Here is an 18,745-nt window from a genome sequence, read left to right as displayed (position 1 = left end):
CAAGAAGTGATCTCCTTGAATACAGACATAAAGAGACAAGTGGCAAGGTACCTTTGGTGATCACATATAACCCACACCTAGAAGCCCTACGCAAGATCGCCAGGGAACTACATTATATTCTCCAGGAAGATACAAGACTGCAACAGGTCTTCCCTGAAACACCCTTACTATATACAGACAACCTCATTATCTCAAGAAAATGATGGTGAGGAGTTAAGTATTCAACAGTACAACTGAATGCGGGACAAGACCTTGGCAGGACACAAGATGCAAAACCTGTGCAATGCTCCACACAGCGGGCACAATACAAATACCACACAGGAATCTGGAGTACAAAATCAGAGGAAGGTTCACCTGTTCCTCCAGCAATGTCGTGTACCTCATCATTTGTATGAACTGGCCAGGGTGCTGCTACTACATAGGTGAGACGGGACAGGGGCTAAGCAAGAGAATGAATCTGCATTGGCACAGCATCACACGTAGAACAAGAGACAGTCCTGTCAGGCGAACATTTCTCTGACTCTGGCCATAGGGTGAACGATCTGAAGGTGGCCATACTCAGTGGTAATCTTAGAACACCAAAAGAGAGATGGTTGCATGAATACAAATGTATGCAACTGTTCGGGACACATAGCGGTGGCCTAAACCGAAACCGTGGTTTCATGAGTCACTACTGACATAAGAGAACTCTCTTCCCATGAGTGCTAAAGGCCATGTGTCTACATACTGCGCTATATGAATGCACACACAGCTGTTTCTTACACCTGCTAATACACTATGTAATTCAATCCCTATACCAATAGGGACCACATAGTATCTTCACACACTAATAGTAATGCAACACCCTCTTACTGTACATTTCTACACCTACCATTGGTATACACTCCAAATCCACACACATCTTGTGTAAAGCGCTGTATACACTGTGGGTGCTGTATACATTTATATTTACATACATACTGTACACACACACACATCACCAACATTCAATGACCTTTTAACACCTCAAGTCATAAAATTGCATACTGCACATGGGGAGGGATAGGCTTCAATCACAGATCACATTCCTGAATGCACTGTTTTAAAGTAAAAACCCCTTTGTACTTTATTCATTGTAACACCGCCGGAAGAAGAGATCAGTGTATCTCGAAAGCTCGCACAAATAAAAGATTTAGTTAGCCACAGAATGGTATAGTCTATTCATTTTTGATTATTAAGCTCGGCTAACATGGTACAGATACCTCTACATCATATATATATATATATATATATATATATATATATATATATATATATATAATAATACTGAGTTAAGTTATGGTGAGTAAAAAAAGTGACAAAAACCCTCCACAGGAAAGCAAATATGCAAATACAACATACAGTTGTATTTGCATATATATATATATATATATTTATATATATATATATATATATATACACACACACACACACACACACACACACACACACACACACACACACACACACACACACACACACACACACATTGCCACTATTTAACTTTTTATATGCATACACCAGACAGTCCAATAGTCCCTCCACTCTCCTTTTGTGGGCCATGAATCAATTTTAAAGAACATGTGCATCTACCTATGTATGTGTGTGTGTATATGTTTATACATTTACATGTGTATGTGTATATACTGTATATCATGGTGTGTGCACATGAAAATGTGTATTTATGTGTGTATATGTTAATACAGTATGCTGTAGCAAAAATGCAGCAGCACCACCTACATAAAGGCAACCCCTTCTTGTGTTCAAATAGAACCACTCCCCAAATTCTTTACTAATGAAAGTGGGTCAAAATTAATGTGATGTAAATTAATTAACGGATTGTAATAGAGGCATTTCCAGAATAATTATATTTAAAGGCAAAATGTTCAGTCTGGAAGTCTGAGGCAAATCTTCCAAAATATCGATGTACAGTACCACAGTTGTAATGAAGATATTCAATATCAATCACAAATGTGCATTTCTGGAACATTCACGTCTTACAAAAAGGTTTTCCATCATAGAAGTCCAAGATTAAACCATGCTTCCCATAAACATTTAAATAAATTGTGTGTGCTGTGCTCATTTACTAATAAACTTGTGTGGAAAGAAGAAAACACATAATGGCTTTGTATAACATCAAAGTGTAACATTTAAGTGTGTGGAATTAATCTTGGAGTTATAATCTCTGGATGTTTTCTTTCTATTTATTTAATCATGGATGCCTTCTGAATATCTGGACTAATATTCTGACTTATTTCTTCAAACAGGTATGTGTCTGAGCTGGATTCTAGTATCAATTGCTACAGATTTAAAAATGTATTAATTGGTATGTCTCCTTCAATCAATTGGCAAGATCTTAAAATTTAATTAACAATTTGGTATGTGTCTGAGTTGATTAGGCAAACCCCTCCCTTAATTGTTAATCAATGTGACTGTGTTTTAGAATACTTAAGGCAGGATAACTTGGCAGTGAGCCATATGGCTGTGTGTAACACCAAAGTGTAACATTTAAGTGTGTGGAGTTAATCTTGGAGTTGAAATTGGAGGTGAAGATTTGAGGAAGATCTGGACGCTGAACAACAACTTTACAACTGTGAGAACATTACTTTCTAAAAGCTGTGATTATTTGTACTCTTCCTATCCTCCAATAACTGGGAAGTCTCTCCTCCTGTATCTCACTATGCCCTCCTTATTGCATTTTCTGTTTACTGTTTCCTCACTCCTTTGTGAATGTCCCTGTTCTCTCCTACATCCCCACTCCCCACTGCATCATTATTTATACACCTCTCTCCCAACAACCCTCAATAAAAAAACACCCCCACAAATCCTCTATTCACACCCTCTATCTACTCCTTCCTGCTGCTGGAGATCTCCCCTAAGCCTGAAGCCAGACATACACTCCTGATCTCACCCACGGCTCCCTGCCATCTCTTCCCCTGTAAATGGTGTTAACCTTTTCATTTAACACTGACTAACCTGAAAACTCGCCCTACAAATCAAGCATCCCAATAGCCAGCACTCATGGCTATTGTCCCACAGTCACTCCTACCGCATATTGTGGCCAAGCACACCCATCTAGAGCACTTATTCCCCCACCTGCTGTCTCTGTAAGTTTCCCCTCAAACCTCTTAGATTGTAAGCTCTTCGGGGCAGGGATTTCCTTTCCCATTGTCTAGTCTTGCTGCACTTATTGTATTTTTAAAATTCCCTGTACTGTATTCTTTGTGAAGCGCTGAGTACACTTTTGGCGCTATATAAATAAAGATATACAATACAATAATGAAATATTAGAAACACATACTTTATAAGCTGTGGGAAGTGTAGCTCAATACGAGTGAAAAAAGGAGTTTTGTATGAAACATTAGTTATAAACCCCTTTGCTGCAGTTTAGTTATTTTTAAGCCATGTGGGCAGGTCAGTGATTAAATATCCTTCACTTTCCTTACATTAACAAACCTGTACCATGACCAATTCTGTTTGAAATCAGATGATGCATACTTTATGCTTGGTTAGTCAGCCAAAAATAAACGTCCCAAAATTAAAATGTTGCGTTATTTGTTTCTAAAGTGAAAAGCAGTTCGAAATTCTGAGAATATACAGTTGTTAACAACCACTTCCTTTCTTAAAAAAAAAAAAAAATAGGAATGCAGAAAAATATATAATACAGTTTGACATATACCATTCTTTGGAAGGGTTGTTAATGTTTACCTAATTTCTTCTGCTTTTCAGCTCTTGGGATATTATATTTCTGTATAATGATCCCTCACTTTCAGTGTATGACGATGGAATCCATATTAAGTTACGGTTGCTAGGGAACAACATCAACTCTGCAATATGTCAGGGAGTCTGCCTGGTACTCAGCAGGATCCTTTCAGCAGTTTTCTGTCTCAGTTGTTTGCTGAGACATCATGAGTAGGTCTGGAACGTTGGAGAACCAAAGCAATTAAAATGTATCAATGCTTAAAGCAATTCTGTTGTTCTGTTAAAAAGAAAATCTCACCTTCTCTCAAATAGCAAATTCGGTGAATATATCACTTCTGAAATCATGACTATCCATTAAATTATTCTTGAAAGTGCAATTCCATTTACTCAATAGCTTTAAGCAACATTGCCAAGTAAGACGGACAGCTTCTACTGATATCAATCATCAACCTCAAGGAAGCGGCCAATAGAAAAAACAGTGACGTTGCATGCCAAGGATAAATGTCAACCACATTTCTACCCAAGCTGTGTTGGTTATGTAATGCTGCCTCTGAACGCTTTCTTTTAACCGAAAACCAGGAGACAAGTGCACACTTGGATATAATAATGAAACTATTCATACAGTTTAGCAAGATGACTGGTTTAGTGCTCAAAGACACAATCCCTTACAGAAGGATATAGGAGAGTTTGTCAGTAAAATATACTACAACCTACAGATGCAGCCACCAGTATTACAACACTTACCAGGGAAATTCTGGGAGATTCTGGGGCAGTCTCACAGTAAATGCCCCAACATTTCTGTGAGATTCTTAATGGCCCATCGGTTTAACACATCGGGGGATCCCTGCAGTCCCATTAAGCATTTACTGTGAAACTGCCCCAGAATTTCCCAGGCAAGAGTTCTAATACTCGTGGCTGCATCCGTATATTTATTTTTTTATTTTTATTTATTTATATAGCCATGGTAGGTTTGGGCTATTATTCTGTCCTCCTCCTGTGCAATAATCCCTGGTAAGGGCAGGTTTGCAAGGAGTTAAAATGGGTTTGCCCCAACGACTGTGATTCAGTTGGTCAGAGAAGGTAGTGCTCATGCCTGGTGTCAGTCAAGGGCACCGGGGTGGGACTACTGGATCTGTACTAAAGGGATTACCTTTTCCTTTTTTGTGTTGTTCATTTCTAGCTTTGAGAGAGGTGGTTCCTCTGCAGTTGAGAAAGAGGATGGGGGGTTCTAATTAAGCTGCCAGGGCTCTGGTAAGCTGAAGGTTCTCCCTTAGGGGAGAGGGGAGATATATTCTCTTGCTCCCCAAAGGAGTAAGGGAAGAGACAGGGACAACTCCTATCTCAGACAAGGAGTGTGTCTAGAAATCATCCTGGTGGTGAACACCCTTTTGAGAAGTGCTGTGTGCTGTGCATAGACTGCTGCTGATCACGACAATAAAGAAGCCCTTTGTTTTACCTCCTGCCTGAGAGTGGAGTATATTGGGAGGAGAGGGAGATAACTCTTTTGCAGATACTCCACCCCACACAACTGGGGGCTGCACAAAATGGAGGCGAAGCACCATTAAGAAGACTTCGGGCACAGCCCCAGTAGCCTGTCCTGTTATCCCCCATGACATCGCAGGAAACCCAGGCCCTCCTGTTACCAGCAGGTATGCACCACCAAAATTCCTGAGGCGGCCCAATATGAGATTGGGTGGGGGAGGACCCGTTACATTTACTTTAGTTATTAGAGGTCCATGCATTACTTATTCTCGGAAATGTAAATATCACTGCCCTATACGTCTGCATTGGTATGCCTTATGAATGAAAGGCAAATACTGATGCCCAGCTAAAAAAAAAAAAAAGTTTATTAAAAAGGTGATTTTACACTCATAATAGATTATTTGGACATGTAAGGTGTTGGTCTTGAATACACAAGAATTAACTTATTCAAGTCGTATTAAATTACATTGAAAGAAGAATCATATACTGTATGCAAGAATATGCAAGAAACATGTCCTCTGTATTATGTTGTAATTATGAGAACTAAATTGTATCATATCTCACGAATAGACATGGGTGAATTTTTGGGGCAGATTTGGATCCACTGCAGATCAGCCAGTTCCTTTGGTTCACAGATTTAATGAATAAGTCTCAAAAAGGGTGATTCGTCTTTCCGGATTTGTTTTTTTACCTCTAACAATCCAATACGCAGATTCCACAATCTGTTGGCGGATTCTAAGAGTGCACTCTGCAGATTTCTGCAATCACTTAGTGGATTAAAAAAAAAAAATCTCCAACAGATTGGGGAATCCGCAGATTGGACTGTGAGAATCCGGATTTAAATTTTTACCCATCTCTATACTCACGAACCGTCCATGTATATGAACAGGAGTCATGGAGACTAACGTGGAAGTAAAGGGTAGGTGCTAGCTGTACCAATCTTCCAAAAGTGGTACAGAATAACATTACCACTGCACTCAAGTCAAACACATATATTGTTATCTTATAGTATACAAATAAAACATATGTAAAGACGAAGGACCAACATTTCAGCCCTCTGTCAGGTAGCTCATAGATAGAGATGTGCAAACTGTTCCAGGTTTATTTCTAGATATAATTCACAAATTGAGCAACATGTTTGTAATTTCACAAATAATGTTATGGGGGATTTTTAAATGTAAAATGGCTGTGAAATGTAATCATATTCCTTACATTTTTCTAAATGTTATTTTTTCATTCACTCTATTTAAAAAAAAACCCACTAGTTACATGAATAATGTGACCTTCACATTTATCGTGAAACCAAGGTCATGAGTCATGACCTTACAAAAAAATGTTATGTGAACGTTCGTGCATTTTTCTCAATATTTTATCTTGCAACAAATCGCACATCTCTAATCATACCTGACATATTGAGCACTGTTGTCATGAAAACTGCTTGCAAATATTTTTATTTTTGCATATTAAATTTTTATTTCAATACACTTCATCATGAATTGAATAGGTTAATTCATGTCAGTGATAATTTCTCTCCCTCTGACACATTCATACATCTCTGTACAGCCTTAGTACACTTTATTTAACATTGGGTCAATGTGTCATGTATGTAACAGGGGAAAAAATATTAAAATTGTTAATTTCACAATGGAGCAATACATGCAATATCCTACATGTGTATTTAAAAAAAATCAGTTCTCTGGTATTAGATAACACTTATATTTTTTTTCTTCAATTCATGTCTTAATGCCATTTTTTATGACTTTTAATATACTGCGAGAGAGGATTTAGGTATTGTTACCAAAGAAGGAACAATACACAAGAACTCGTTACAGTGCACTCTTCTGTTGTGCAAATTATAATTACTGTACTACTTACAGTACTGTACATCAGATGTTTACAAGACTATCTTAGGGTCAGAGCATTGTATAAACCAATTGTTTTAACATATAGTTGCCCCTAATTTATTGACTAGGAATAATGGGAATTTTAAAATACTTTATTGTAGCTTATAATTAAAATAGGTTGGGATAACTGGCATACATATAGACTAAGACACTGTACAAACTAAAAATAAAAGGCTATTAAATATGACGCCTTGTTAACATGGTTGAATCAGTATTACAGATTCCTTAGATCAAGCCTGCACGGCCCGCGGGCCGCGTGCGGCTCGCATGCACTCACTGTGCGGCCCGCGGCGGCTTTCCACTCTCCCCCTCCCTCCTTCCCTCCCTCCCACGTATTCTCTACCCCTTCGCCTCCCTCCCGAGTCCGCTATCCCGCTCCCCCATGAGCCCGCTCCCCCAAGAGCCCGCTCTCCCCCTCCCCCAGGAGCCAGCTCTCCCCCTCGAGCCACGGCAGCAGCGCGCTCTTGCATTGAGGCACTTCCGTGCCTGCTGCTTGCTAGAGTGCGTGCGTTAAGTCCTGCCTGCTCTGCCGCCTCCTCCGCAACAAACCAAGGTAGGGGGGGGGTCGTTGGAGGTGCTGGGGGAGTCATTGGAGGTGTAGGGGGGAGTCATTGGAGGTGCAGGGGGGATTGGAGGTGCAGGGGGGTGATTGGAGGTGCAATGGGGGTGAGTGGAGGTGCAGGGGGGGTGATTGGAGATGCAGGGGGGTGATTGGAGGTGCAAGGGGGGTCATTAGAGGTGCAGGGGGGTCATTCGAGGTGCAGGGGGGGTGATTGGAGGTGCAAGGGGGGTGATTGGAGGTGCAAGGGGGTGATTGGAGGTGCAGGGGGGTCATTGGAGGTGCAGGGAGGGTCATTGGAGGTGCAGGGGAGGGTCATTGGAGGTGCATGGGGGGGTCATTGGAGGTGCAGGGGAGAGAGATGTGTGATGCAGGGGGGGAAAGTGATGTGAGGTGCAGGGGGGAGGGATTTGTGGTGCAAGAGGGGTGAGTGGAGGTGCAGGGGGGGTGATTGGAGATGCAGGGGGGTGATTGGAGGTGCAAGGGGGGTGATTGGAGGTGTAGGGGGGTGATTGGAGGTGCAGGGGGGGTCATTGGAGGTGCAGGGGAGGGTCATTGGAGGTGCAGGGGAGGGTCATTGGAGGTGCAGGGGGTCATTAGAGGTGCAGGGGGGTGCTTGGAGGTGTAAGGGGGGTGATTGGAGGTGCAAGGGGGGTGATTGGAGGTGTAGGGGGGTGATTGGAGGTGCAGGGGGGGTCATTGGAGGTGCAGGGGAGGGTCATTGGAGGTGCAGGGGAGGGTCATTGGAGGTGCAGGGGAGGGTCATTGGAGGTGCATGGGGGGTCATTGGAGCTGCAGGGGGGGTCATTGGAGGTGCAGGGGGGGAGAATGATGTGAGGTGCAGGGGGGAGAGTGATGTGAAGTGCAGGGGGGAGAGTGATGTGAGATGCAGGGGGAGAGTGATGTGAGGTGCAGGTGGGAGAGGGATGTGAAGTGCTGGGGGGCTGGGATGTGTGTGGTGTGCAGGGGGGTATTGTGTGTTTGATGTGGAGGGGGAGTATTGTGTGTGTGGGTGAGGGGGAGAGATGGGGGTATGAGAGATAGATGGGGAGTATCGCAAAGGTTGATAGTGAGGGGTTCTGGGGGAGATATATGAGGATGATGATGAGTGGTGCTGGAGGAGAGATGATGATGATGAGAGATGATGATGATGATGATGATGATGATGATGATGATGATGATGATGATGATGATGATGATGATGATTTTACCAGTGCGGCCCAATTTTTTTTTCCTTGGAGCAGTTCGGCCCTTCTCACTTCACGAGTTGTGCAGGCCTGCCTTAGATATATTGGTAATGTGAACAGCCAATGTGAATGTCTGGGAGACTTAAGCACAAGGATTATGAGCATAAGATTCCCTTTGCATCCACTTGCCAATATATAGAGAATCTTTTGATTTCTATAGCAGGTTTTAGCCCACCTCCCCAGCAGTTTGGGCTGCAAACAATAAGAATAGATAATGTTACCTTAGTAATATAAGAATACTGTACATTGTACAGTAGCTGCTGAGTTATACTGACTGAAGGATTGATTGAAACTGAAAGGCGGTGATTTAGTAAACCCTGGGAAGCAAGATAAGCTGGTTCGATAACAGGAGAACGCATCGATTGGCAACTCAGGTAATTAGTTTTCAATAAAGGTAACCAAAGACTACTTATATTAAAACAAATATATATATATATATATATATATATATATATATATATATATATATATATATATATAATTTATTTATTTTTAAGTGCCATTTGGATTGCCTCTTTAAAGGCAACCAGGCACACCAGAGTGACCAAACATTATACTGTACCAGTGTATGTTAATGTTGACATTCTATTGTTATCGTCCTCCAACCCCATTGTACTGGGCTGCGGAATATGTTGGTGCTTTATAAATAAATTATAGAAATAATAAACGCAGAGTCACAATATCAAAACACGTTTAGTCATTCGAATAGAATGACAGAACAGACTATGCCTTAGAATGTACTGTTAAAATATGCTTTCATAATCCAGTCGTAAAATGAACAATTATTTATTATAATCTATATAGTGTTGCTGTATACTAATTACCAGGCTAGGTGATGAATCATGCTCATATTCATTTCCTAAACGTGTTCGTGCTACGTGTATAAACATTTATTTATAACATTATATTTCTGGCACTTCAGACTGTCCCTATACAATATGCTATCAAGCTGTCTTTCCTTTTGCTCTGAAATATTTTGGGTCATATTTACTAAACTGTGCTATACTAGAAGATTCCCCTCTGCTACTGGAATACAGTGTATTCACTTGTGCTAATTGCGCATCTCTAACAGGCGCTCGCAGTACGTTTATTATTATTATTATTTTAATTACATAGAATTAATGCAGGGGATCTCAGGAGCTGAACCGCATTAATTTCAGCTCTTGGGACCCTCTGTTTTCCGAGTTACAGGCCCTGCTATGAGGTACCGGTATCTCTCTGCACGTTTAAATGTCCTAGTGACCTGATTCGGGAGAACTTAACATGCAGAGGGATACCAGCACCCCATACCGGGGCCTCTATCTCGGGAAGCAGGTGATCCCCGTGGCTGAAATTAATGTGGTTCAGGTCCGGAGACCCCCTGCTTCAATACTATGTAATTAAAATAAAAGCTGCGCGATCACCTGTTAGAGATGCGCAGAAAGAGTGACTGATTGATCTTGATGGGAAATTCCCCCCCTGCTCTGCACTGTGCTGTGAACACTCCACATTTGGTCTTCAGCTTCACCAGCACATGCGCTGGGGCAGGTGCGAGATAAAGTTAGCTACAGTAAATCTGTAAGTAGCGTTTTAAATGCACTACTTAAATCGTGTGTAATATATTCTTCTTCCAATTATTATTATTATTATTATTATTATTATATTATTATCATCATATGTTCAGTAACTTTTACATTGCTTGGCACTACTGACTTCTTTTTACAGAAGCTGGCCAAACTGTCAGGTAATCCACAATGCGTCTTTAAATTCCTCCTACAATACTTTCACTTCAGTTGCTTTATTTAAATGTTGTTTTACCCGCTATGCTTATCTTAAGAGTTTAAATCCCATTTATACGGCATCTTCTTGGAAAGATGTTCTTGCTGCTACAGTAGCCGCTTAATTTTTCAAAAATCTAACAATGCAATCCATGTAAACCGTGGTTTATTTTCCTGCAAGAAGATTGGTTTGGCTATTTGTAAGCGCATTTTCATTACTGCAGATGCTTGGTAAGGAGAATTAATCAAATATTTAGAAAAACAAAAACATAACAGAAACACATTTTGTATTGTTAGAGGCTGAATAGAAGCCTTGCAGTCACAGTCTATAAGCTTTAATTACGTGTACTTGGAAACTCTTGGGCATGTGTAATGATTCTCAGTGGTGAGGAGCCTTAAAACACATACTGTAGCTAATCATCAGAGAAAGTGTGAATATATTGATTAAACTTGATCTGCAAACACCTGAATGCTCAGATCTACAGTCTGCACATGTAGTCCAGTGATCATCTTTGTTTCCAGGGTAATTAGTTTATTTGATTTGTAATGTCCGCAAACTGGCAGAAGAGGAACACCACAGGCATTATTTCTAAATGTTTTAAATTACAGTGTAGGTGTTTTGGATGAGCTATCATTGCTGCCTAACTTTCATTTTATATTACTAATAATTATCGGATACTGAATTAAAAAGCAATTTAAATCTTGCTCACAAAAAAAAAAATGTGTGTCCATAGTATAAGTATAGATATAGGATAAAGTATCTGTTGTCTAAATTTAGCATAGGTTGAACTTGATGGACCGAAGTCTTTTTTCAACCTCATCTACTATGTAACTGTGTAACTACAGTATGTAACATAGTAAGAAATAAATTAACAGAAGACATTGCTGCTTTAATCCAACAATACCACCTCCATGTACTGCTTCCAATGGAATAAAGAATCATTAAAAGAGCAAACCCCCCTAACTTACCCCCATTGTATTAAAGGATTGGTACTGGGGGGTCCTTCAGAACAGAGCTATTTTCAGCTCTGGGGACCCTTGGTTGCCAAGATACTTACTTCTGAAATTACAATATTACTGCCTAGTTATTAAAGGGGATTTAAATATTCCTCCGAGAGGAAGCGACAACCGATGATGTTGCATCTTCCTATTGGTCTGAGATATGGCAGCCATTTTGTTTCCTCTTGAAGGAGAGTTTAATCTGGTAACTTCATTGGAATGTATCTCAGCAACTGGTAGTTTCTCAAAGCTGAAAATAGCAGCGTTTGGCTCTGGAGGCCGCCCGTTCCCATTCTGTAAAATGGGGGTTAAAAAAAAACATAGGGGGTACTGCTCTTTTAATCAAGAGACTTACAACTGTATATCTCAATCTCCAGAATAATACAACATACTGTGCAAATAATTCAAAATAATCAATGTAAGATCCATAAAGATTCCTTGAAAGGTTGGAACACCAACAATATAAATTTAATATTTTACAAGGCAGCTGCAGCCTTAGGCTTTGTCCCTAGCGCAAGATACGGCGCAAGCTACGTAGCTCACATGCGAAACAAACCCTAGGACGCTAATGCATATGCGCTACAGGGAGAGTGGCGCTTTGCAATACAAACAAGTTTGTATTTGAAGCGCAACGCCGGAAGGAGGAGCAAGAGCGGAAGCTAGCGCGTTCCACTATGGATGCGGCCTTAAAGGTATTTTACAAAAACATTAAAAAAAATATACATAATAACTACATTCTATATAAATATATTGCATTATATCATTTTGGATTCACCAAGACAGACTAGCGTATTTCAATAATGAAAAAATGGTGTATTCAATGTATGTTGAAGTACCACAACTGTTAGAATAAAGCTCCTGTAATTCATGCCCCCACACACCACTGTGAAATATCAGAATTGTGGGATTCAAACTTAGGGACCGCAGCAGAGTGTCTGATGGTTCAGGAAAATTTAGAAGGAGTAACAAGGTAAAGTTATTTGGGTTTATGATGTATGGGGTCTGCGTGCCAAATGTTTTACATTATGCACTTGCTATTTTGTTTTATAATTATTAAATGTCAAAAAGACTCTGGCTAAAGCAAAGACTTCCCAGTTTATGGAATCTTTGTTGATTAAGATGCAAGTGTCGATTCAGAACTATTGTATCTAATCTCCCATTCAAGTCAATATGAGTTTTCAATTGGCACTACCGCACTTTAAGGAATGACCCCCCTCAAGTCTCCTGAATCATCCATGAGAGTCCTGCACCTGCCTGCTTCTTGCTTGAACACACCTTGACAAAGCGCTGGGGCACGAAACATGTTCGTGTAACTTTGCTCTTCCTATTTTGGCAATATATGGCTTTTTATTCACCCTCTTGCACTGTCTAAGTTCGTGGTGCGGCGCTCTGACTTGCTGCCAATTTTTTTCTTGCTCCTTATCTACTATGCCTGGCACACGGTATTTTCACCCCACAGAAGAAGATAAGTGGAGATTTTCCTTAACCTACATTGGACTACATTCAAGGGAGTTCTATCTTTATGTGAGTAAATCTGTATTCTATAATGATGAACTTTTCTGATTGCCACATCATGGCTTAGAGGTAATATTTGCGCTGGGCTCTACATCAATTCTGCATACTCTATACAGAGTTAAAACCTTGTTAAGCTCTATCCTCTATATACTCACGAGGAGTTTTCTGTCATATTGGCACTTGTTTAAGAGTGTAACTCATTAACCCATATTGTTATTGGAAAGAAAATGAACTACAAGCAACTACTGTAATTTCTTTCAATTGTTTTTCCCATACCCCTGAAATAAAGCCCCTATTCTCCCTATCGTAGGGAAACTCTTCTTGCTTGAAGGACAATCTCTGGGCATTAAAATCTGGAAGAAGGGTAACTGCTGTGCTGTCGTTTTTCACTGCTAACACTAAGGCCTAACTAACATTGCAAGTGAAACAAAAAACACTATCGAGTGGTATTAGTCTGTTCAAAAGTTGTAAAGCAACAGGTTTAGTATCCCCCATCTATCATATTACATATGTAGAAAAATAAATATAACATGAGAACATTGTGAGCACTGAAAATAATTTATTACGGAAAAATTCTTATACACACATGAAAATATCACATACAAAGCAGTGACAAAATACCAATGGCCATTTGGGATAATAATATATTTCATTAACACAATGCAATAGTTTTATATCAAGCACTAAAATCCCAACCTAGGCAGAAAACAATGTGAGAGCACAAATTGGCATTTTTGTGTGATGACAGGTATCATACTTTCAAATTTACACTATTGGGCCTGTATCATTTTACCATGTGACATTCTGGTTTCAATAATAGAAGCATATGTACAGTATATAAAGTCGAGGTAGCGGAATATTTTTGTAATGGAGGGACGGGTCTTGTTTGCAGGCATTTATCATACTGATTGGCAGTGAAAGTAAACTATTTCATAGCTTTGGTTTCCTAGTCGAATGCAGCTTGCACAAGCACACGGGAGAAGTACTTTATGTCGAGGAGAATATTTTGCCAAAATAAACAAACCATGTAATTAAAATTAGGCATTATTTTACTGCCGTATTTTAATCCCTCTGCTGAACGTAAAGGGTTTTGAGGAGGAAAAACCCTAGGGTTTATGTAAATTTGCATCCAAAACTAACAAACCACAAAAGAAAGGTTGGCAAAAACATCCTCCAGTAATTAGCACATTGATTTGTTTTGAACATATTATACATTCTAACCATTTTGCTGAAGTTAAAGTTGTTTGCTAGAGACATTTATGATTTGTGTGCTGGTTCTACTGGCTCTTTCGTTTATTATTCTGCAAAAAGCCCTTCAGCTATAAGACATTCCTTGCTGTTAGGTCATATTATTATTATTTGTTTTTCCTTCCTCAATACTGATAAAAAATGAAAACTATGGTAATTGAAAATGAAAATACAACCAGGGATGAATTGGAGTAATATAGTGAGCACATAAAAAAAACATTGTTTATTTTAACTGAGTTAAAGCTCCTGGGAAAAAACATACACATTTTAATTTTCACATATACATTAGAGGCACCTGCTGTACAGTACATGCATAGTGTTAATCCCTGAAGGAGTTCAGTGGTAAGAATACTGTCTTTGAAGTGGGTGTCAGTTCTCATTGTGACCTTGAACAAGTTACAGTACGAACAAAGGGAGCATTAAGACACTTTGTAGTGCTATTGGGTAACGCATAGCCATTCCTATGGCTTGATCTGCTTTGTACATATGGGCCTTTATCACCATGTGTCTCTGGCCCCAAACTTATATTGTAATCTGTTCGGAAACGGCTGTTTAGTCACTTATTGTACATGCGAAATAGTACAGTGCTACATTATTATTCAGTATTATTATTCAGTATTATTATTATGCAGTAGGGCCAGGAAACGCATTGAAAACCAAAAGTGCAGTGGCTGACATTTTCATTATTAACTATAATTGAATATAGTTTTTATTTACTATAATTGAATATAGTTAATTACTCTGCCTCATTATTTTAAGATGCCTTGTACAGACACTCTTATATAGATTGTTTTTCACAAAAAGTGGCATCTGAAAGAACATTTAGGCATTATAAATGAATTATTGTACTCATTCTTGGCTTAGAGTAATTTGGGTAAATAAGGTTTAGAAAAGCAAAGTGGATCACACAGATCTAAAACAATAATTTATTATGTATTTAGGACGTAACGTCACATGTTAGTATAAGGAGAAAACACTGAGGGTCGCTATGTCTGAAGGCACTGATACCCAAAATAAAAGGCAACCAGACATTAAGCAAGACGACTCAAACAGGAGGTATTAAAGTATGATGTAGACACAGACATGATAGTATTGACATCATCTGGACATGATTTCACCTTTAAAGTAAAAATTACGTCGTTAGGAAAGGGAATTTAATATCGGAACCTAACGTCTGTAATATGTGCCTGAAAAAAGTTATGCTTTGTATATTCTGTGAGTTAATTATTTAATTTAAGAATTGTGTATTTTTGAGTTAAGTTTGAGCATCTGATTTATACCTTTTTACTTATATATATATTTTTTTCTTTTATGTATAATTTAAACATGGAAAATTGTAAAGATGTGTTGAAATCTGTTATGTTTACTAGCAATGTTGGAAAATCAATAAAAAGAACAACGAGGAATGGCAATTTAAATAAAAGTTATATTTGAATCACTTTGAGGAACTTGTGTGAGTGCTGGAAAATTCTAGAGGGGAAAAGTATTGTAATGTTGGATAAGCACTTGGATAATGTTGGTGAGGTGGGGTAGTATATTGTTATCACCCAACATCGTTTTCATTCTTACTGTAGATGTGGTACAGTTATCACAGTGCGCCCCTGCGTTAACTGCCAAGTTTATGGCAGTTATTGTGGGATTCTGATACTGTACAATACTCATATCGTACCTTATTAATGCCTGGTGAATGCATCCAAGCTATTACATACTTTGCACATACAGAACTTTGTTCCTGCATTTACTTGACCCTGCAGCCTTAACTGCACGTTCTTAAAAGTAGTGTCGTTCATATTGTTAAAAGAAGAGGCTCTTATTCTGCACTTTTATTTCTGTGAAAACAAATTCTCCATTTAAACGATGCAGACAATTATGTTTAATCTACGTAGAAGCTTCCTAGCCATTACCATCATGCTGCTAATGATGGCAAAGTATTTCTAGATGTATCCCCTGCCTTCAAATTGGAAGGTGCTAATATATAATATGGGTATTCTCTCTAAAGAACTCCCTTTTATAGATGTGGCTCTATCTTTTTGATGTTATAACACTGCCTAAATGCCTTTCTAGACATAAGAAACAATACTGATCTCTTTCATGGAATTACATGGCCCGTTCGCTACAGTAATACTATGTTACTTTCACTAATCATTCTTTCCTTGTGGTTGCGTCCTAGTTTATTATTAAGGGCTCATTTTGTGCCTATCACATTTAATTACACCAATCAATTCACAAACACTAAAAAAACAGCTTCAATGACCAATCACCAGTAAAGTGACATACACTTGTCTAGTGCAATTAAAGTTACTAACCGCTCATATTTTGTTTCTTAATCCTACTTTATTTCAAGTGGCTCCCTACACCAAGAATAAAAAGAACTACTTTACTGATCTTTCCATGCTGCTTTTCAAGTCTTGAATGTTTAACACGTTTCATTTTCATTTCATTTTTTTACAGTGGTACGTAATTCACAATTAATTTTTAGCATTTACAAAAAGTATCGTTACTTTTTCTAAAAATGCTAAAAATTTATTGTGATGCTGCTTTTGTGTTGGTTCTACACAGTAGTCTTGCTTTGGGGTAACACATGACTTGAGGTGGAGGTAGGTGTATCAGGGTGGGTGTTAAATCCCCCAAGAAGGGTTAGTTATGCAAACAATCACCTCTTGTATTCCTTAGTGGTTAGGAAGAAATTGTATGGCAATGCCTTACCATCCTCTATGGCAGGGTTTGACAACCTTTTTTACACTGTGTTCCCCCTGCTTCAAAATATTTGTTCCACAAAGTCCTAATTAATAAATATTATTGTGTACTCATCCGGCTATGACTATTGTTCGAGCAATACCAGGCAGTATAGTGTCCTGAGCTTGTGGGAGGAACACACATTTAATAAGGCCCCAAACTGCACCTCAGTGTGTGCAGCATGGGTGGTATAGCTGTCAATTACTGCGGGAGCTTCCAATGTCATGCCCCACCATGCCTTGTAGCTGTGGATGCAAAACATTGTGGGGTGTGAGATTAGACGCTCCTGCTGTAATCGACAGCTATACTGTACCACCCACTCAGAACACACTATACTGCCTGGGATTTGCCATTTAAAAAAATGTTGATGAACCCCTTGAAGACACGTCACGAACCCCCTGTTGAGAAATCACTGCTCTATGGCATGCAATGGATAGATAGGATTGGTTGAGGTATTAAGGTGATTAACCCTTTAGTTGACATCAATGCATACGTGTGCCTTCATGACCACTATGGTAACTAAGGGGTGAATAATTCAAGTCTTTAATTGCTCAATAGTGAGTATAGCAATTTGCAAAGGGGGTGGGGGGGAATTGGAAGCCAGGCATCACAAAAACTGTGCATAAATAACTTTTATTGAATATAAATGTAATCCTAAATCTGGTATCTGTTCATACTTATTAAATATATTTGTTAAATAATTTACTTTTTTATGAAAATCGGTATATATTCAAGGAAAGGGCAAGCTGAAGCCATAAGCATATTATGTACAGAATGTTAATTACATGAAAAGATTTACAGATCATTTATACCACCTACAAAGCAACATGAAAAGAATACCTGAACATAAAATGAATGGTATGGTACATTCTGTGACCAAATGGATAATGAAATACTGTATGACTATCTTTTATTTCTAAATAAATATTTTCTTTCTGCCATGAAAGAAAATATAAAAGAAAACGTTGCTGATTTTTCTTTTCTGCGGTAGTCTCATTATGTAAACAAAAACAATTTGTACACATCGTTTTTAGAGTATGTTTCAATGTACCCTTTTATTTTTAACATCTGTTATTCTTTTTCTACTCCCACATATGCATATTAAAATGTCAACTCAGCAACAGCCAAACCGGTTCTAATCGAATGATAAAACTTACCATAATGTTGATGGGAGATGGAAGCTATTGCAAACAATGCCCTACTGAATCCTTTATCACTGCCATGTACAGTAAAAGGATGCGACTAGAAATGAACTGCATTTAAAAAAAAAAAACATGTTTCTACTATACAAATCTAACAGTTCAGAAGGCTATTTGTAACTAATTCTTTGGCTTATTAAAGTTCGGATCTGCATGGTTGCCAACTATCCTAAAAGGTCCCCCAGTCCAAAGAAATTGTGATGTGTGTCTAGAATAATAAAATGACTTTTGGCAGTGTAGCCAAGCCAGTAGTCAATCGTTAGTGGCAATGTCACTTAACATGAAACATGCAACGTGTACTGTATGTGCTGATGTGTCTAACAATATCAGCACAATGGCAAAGAAGCTGTATGGAACACTTAGTGTAGCCTTTCTCAAC

At 38.9% G+C, this 18,745-nt stretch overlaps 1 protein-coding gene across 2 annotated transcripts in view; it reads right to left on the bottom strand.

Annotated features, from left to right (window-relative positions):
- Window positions 1-18,745, bottom strand: part of PLCB1 (phospholipase C beta 1) — an 810,170-nt gene that overhangs the window by 512,548 nt on the left and 278,877 nt on the right. The gene's annotated exons all lie outside the window — the stretch shown is intronic.

This window comes from Ascaphus truei, chromosome 4, assembly GCF_040206685.1.
Source record: "Ascaphus truei isolate aAscTru1 chromosome 4, aAscTru1.hap1, whole genome shotgun sequence".
Classification (NCBI taxonomy): Eukaryota; Metazoa; Chordata; class Amphibia; order Anura; family Ascaphidae; genus Ascaphus; species Ascaphus truei.
This window is presented reverse-complemented; position numbering and strand designations above follow the sequence as displayed.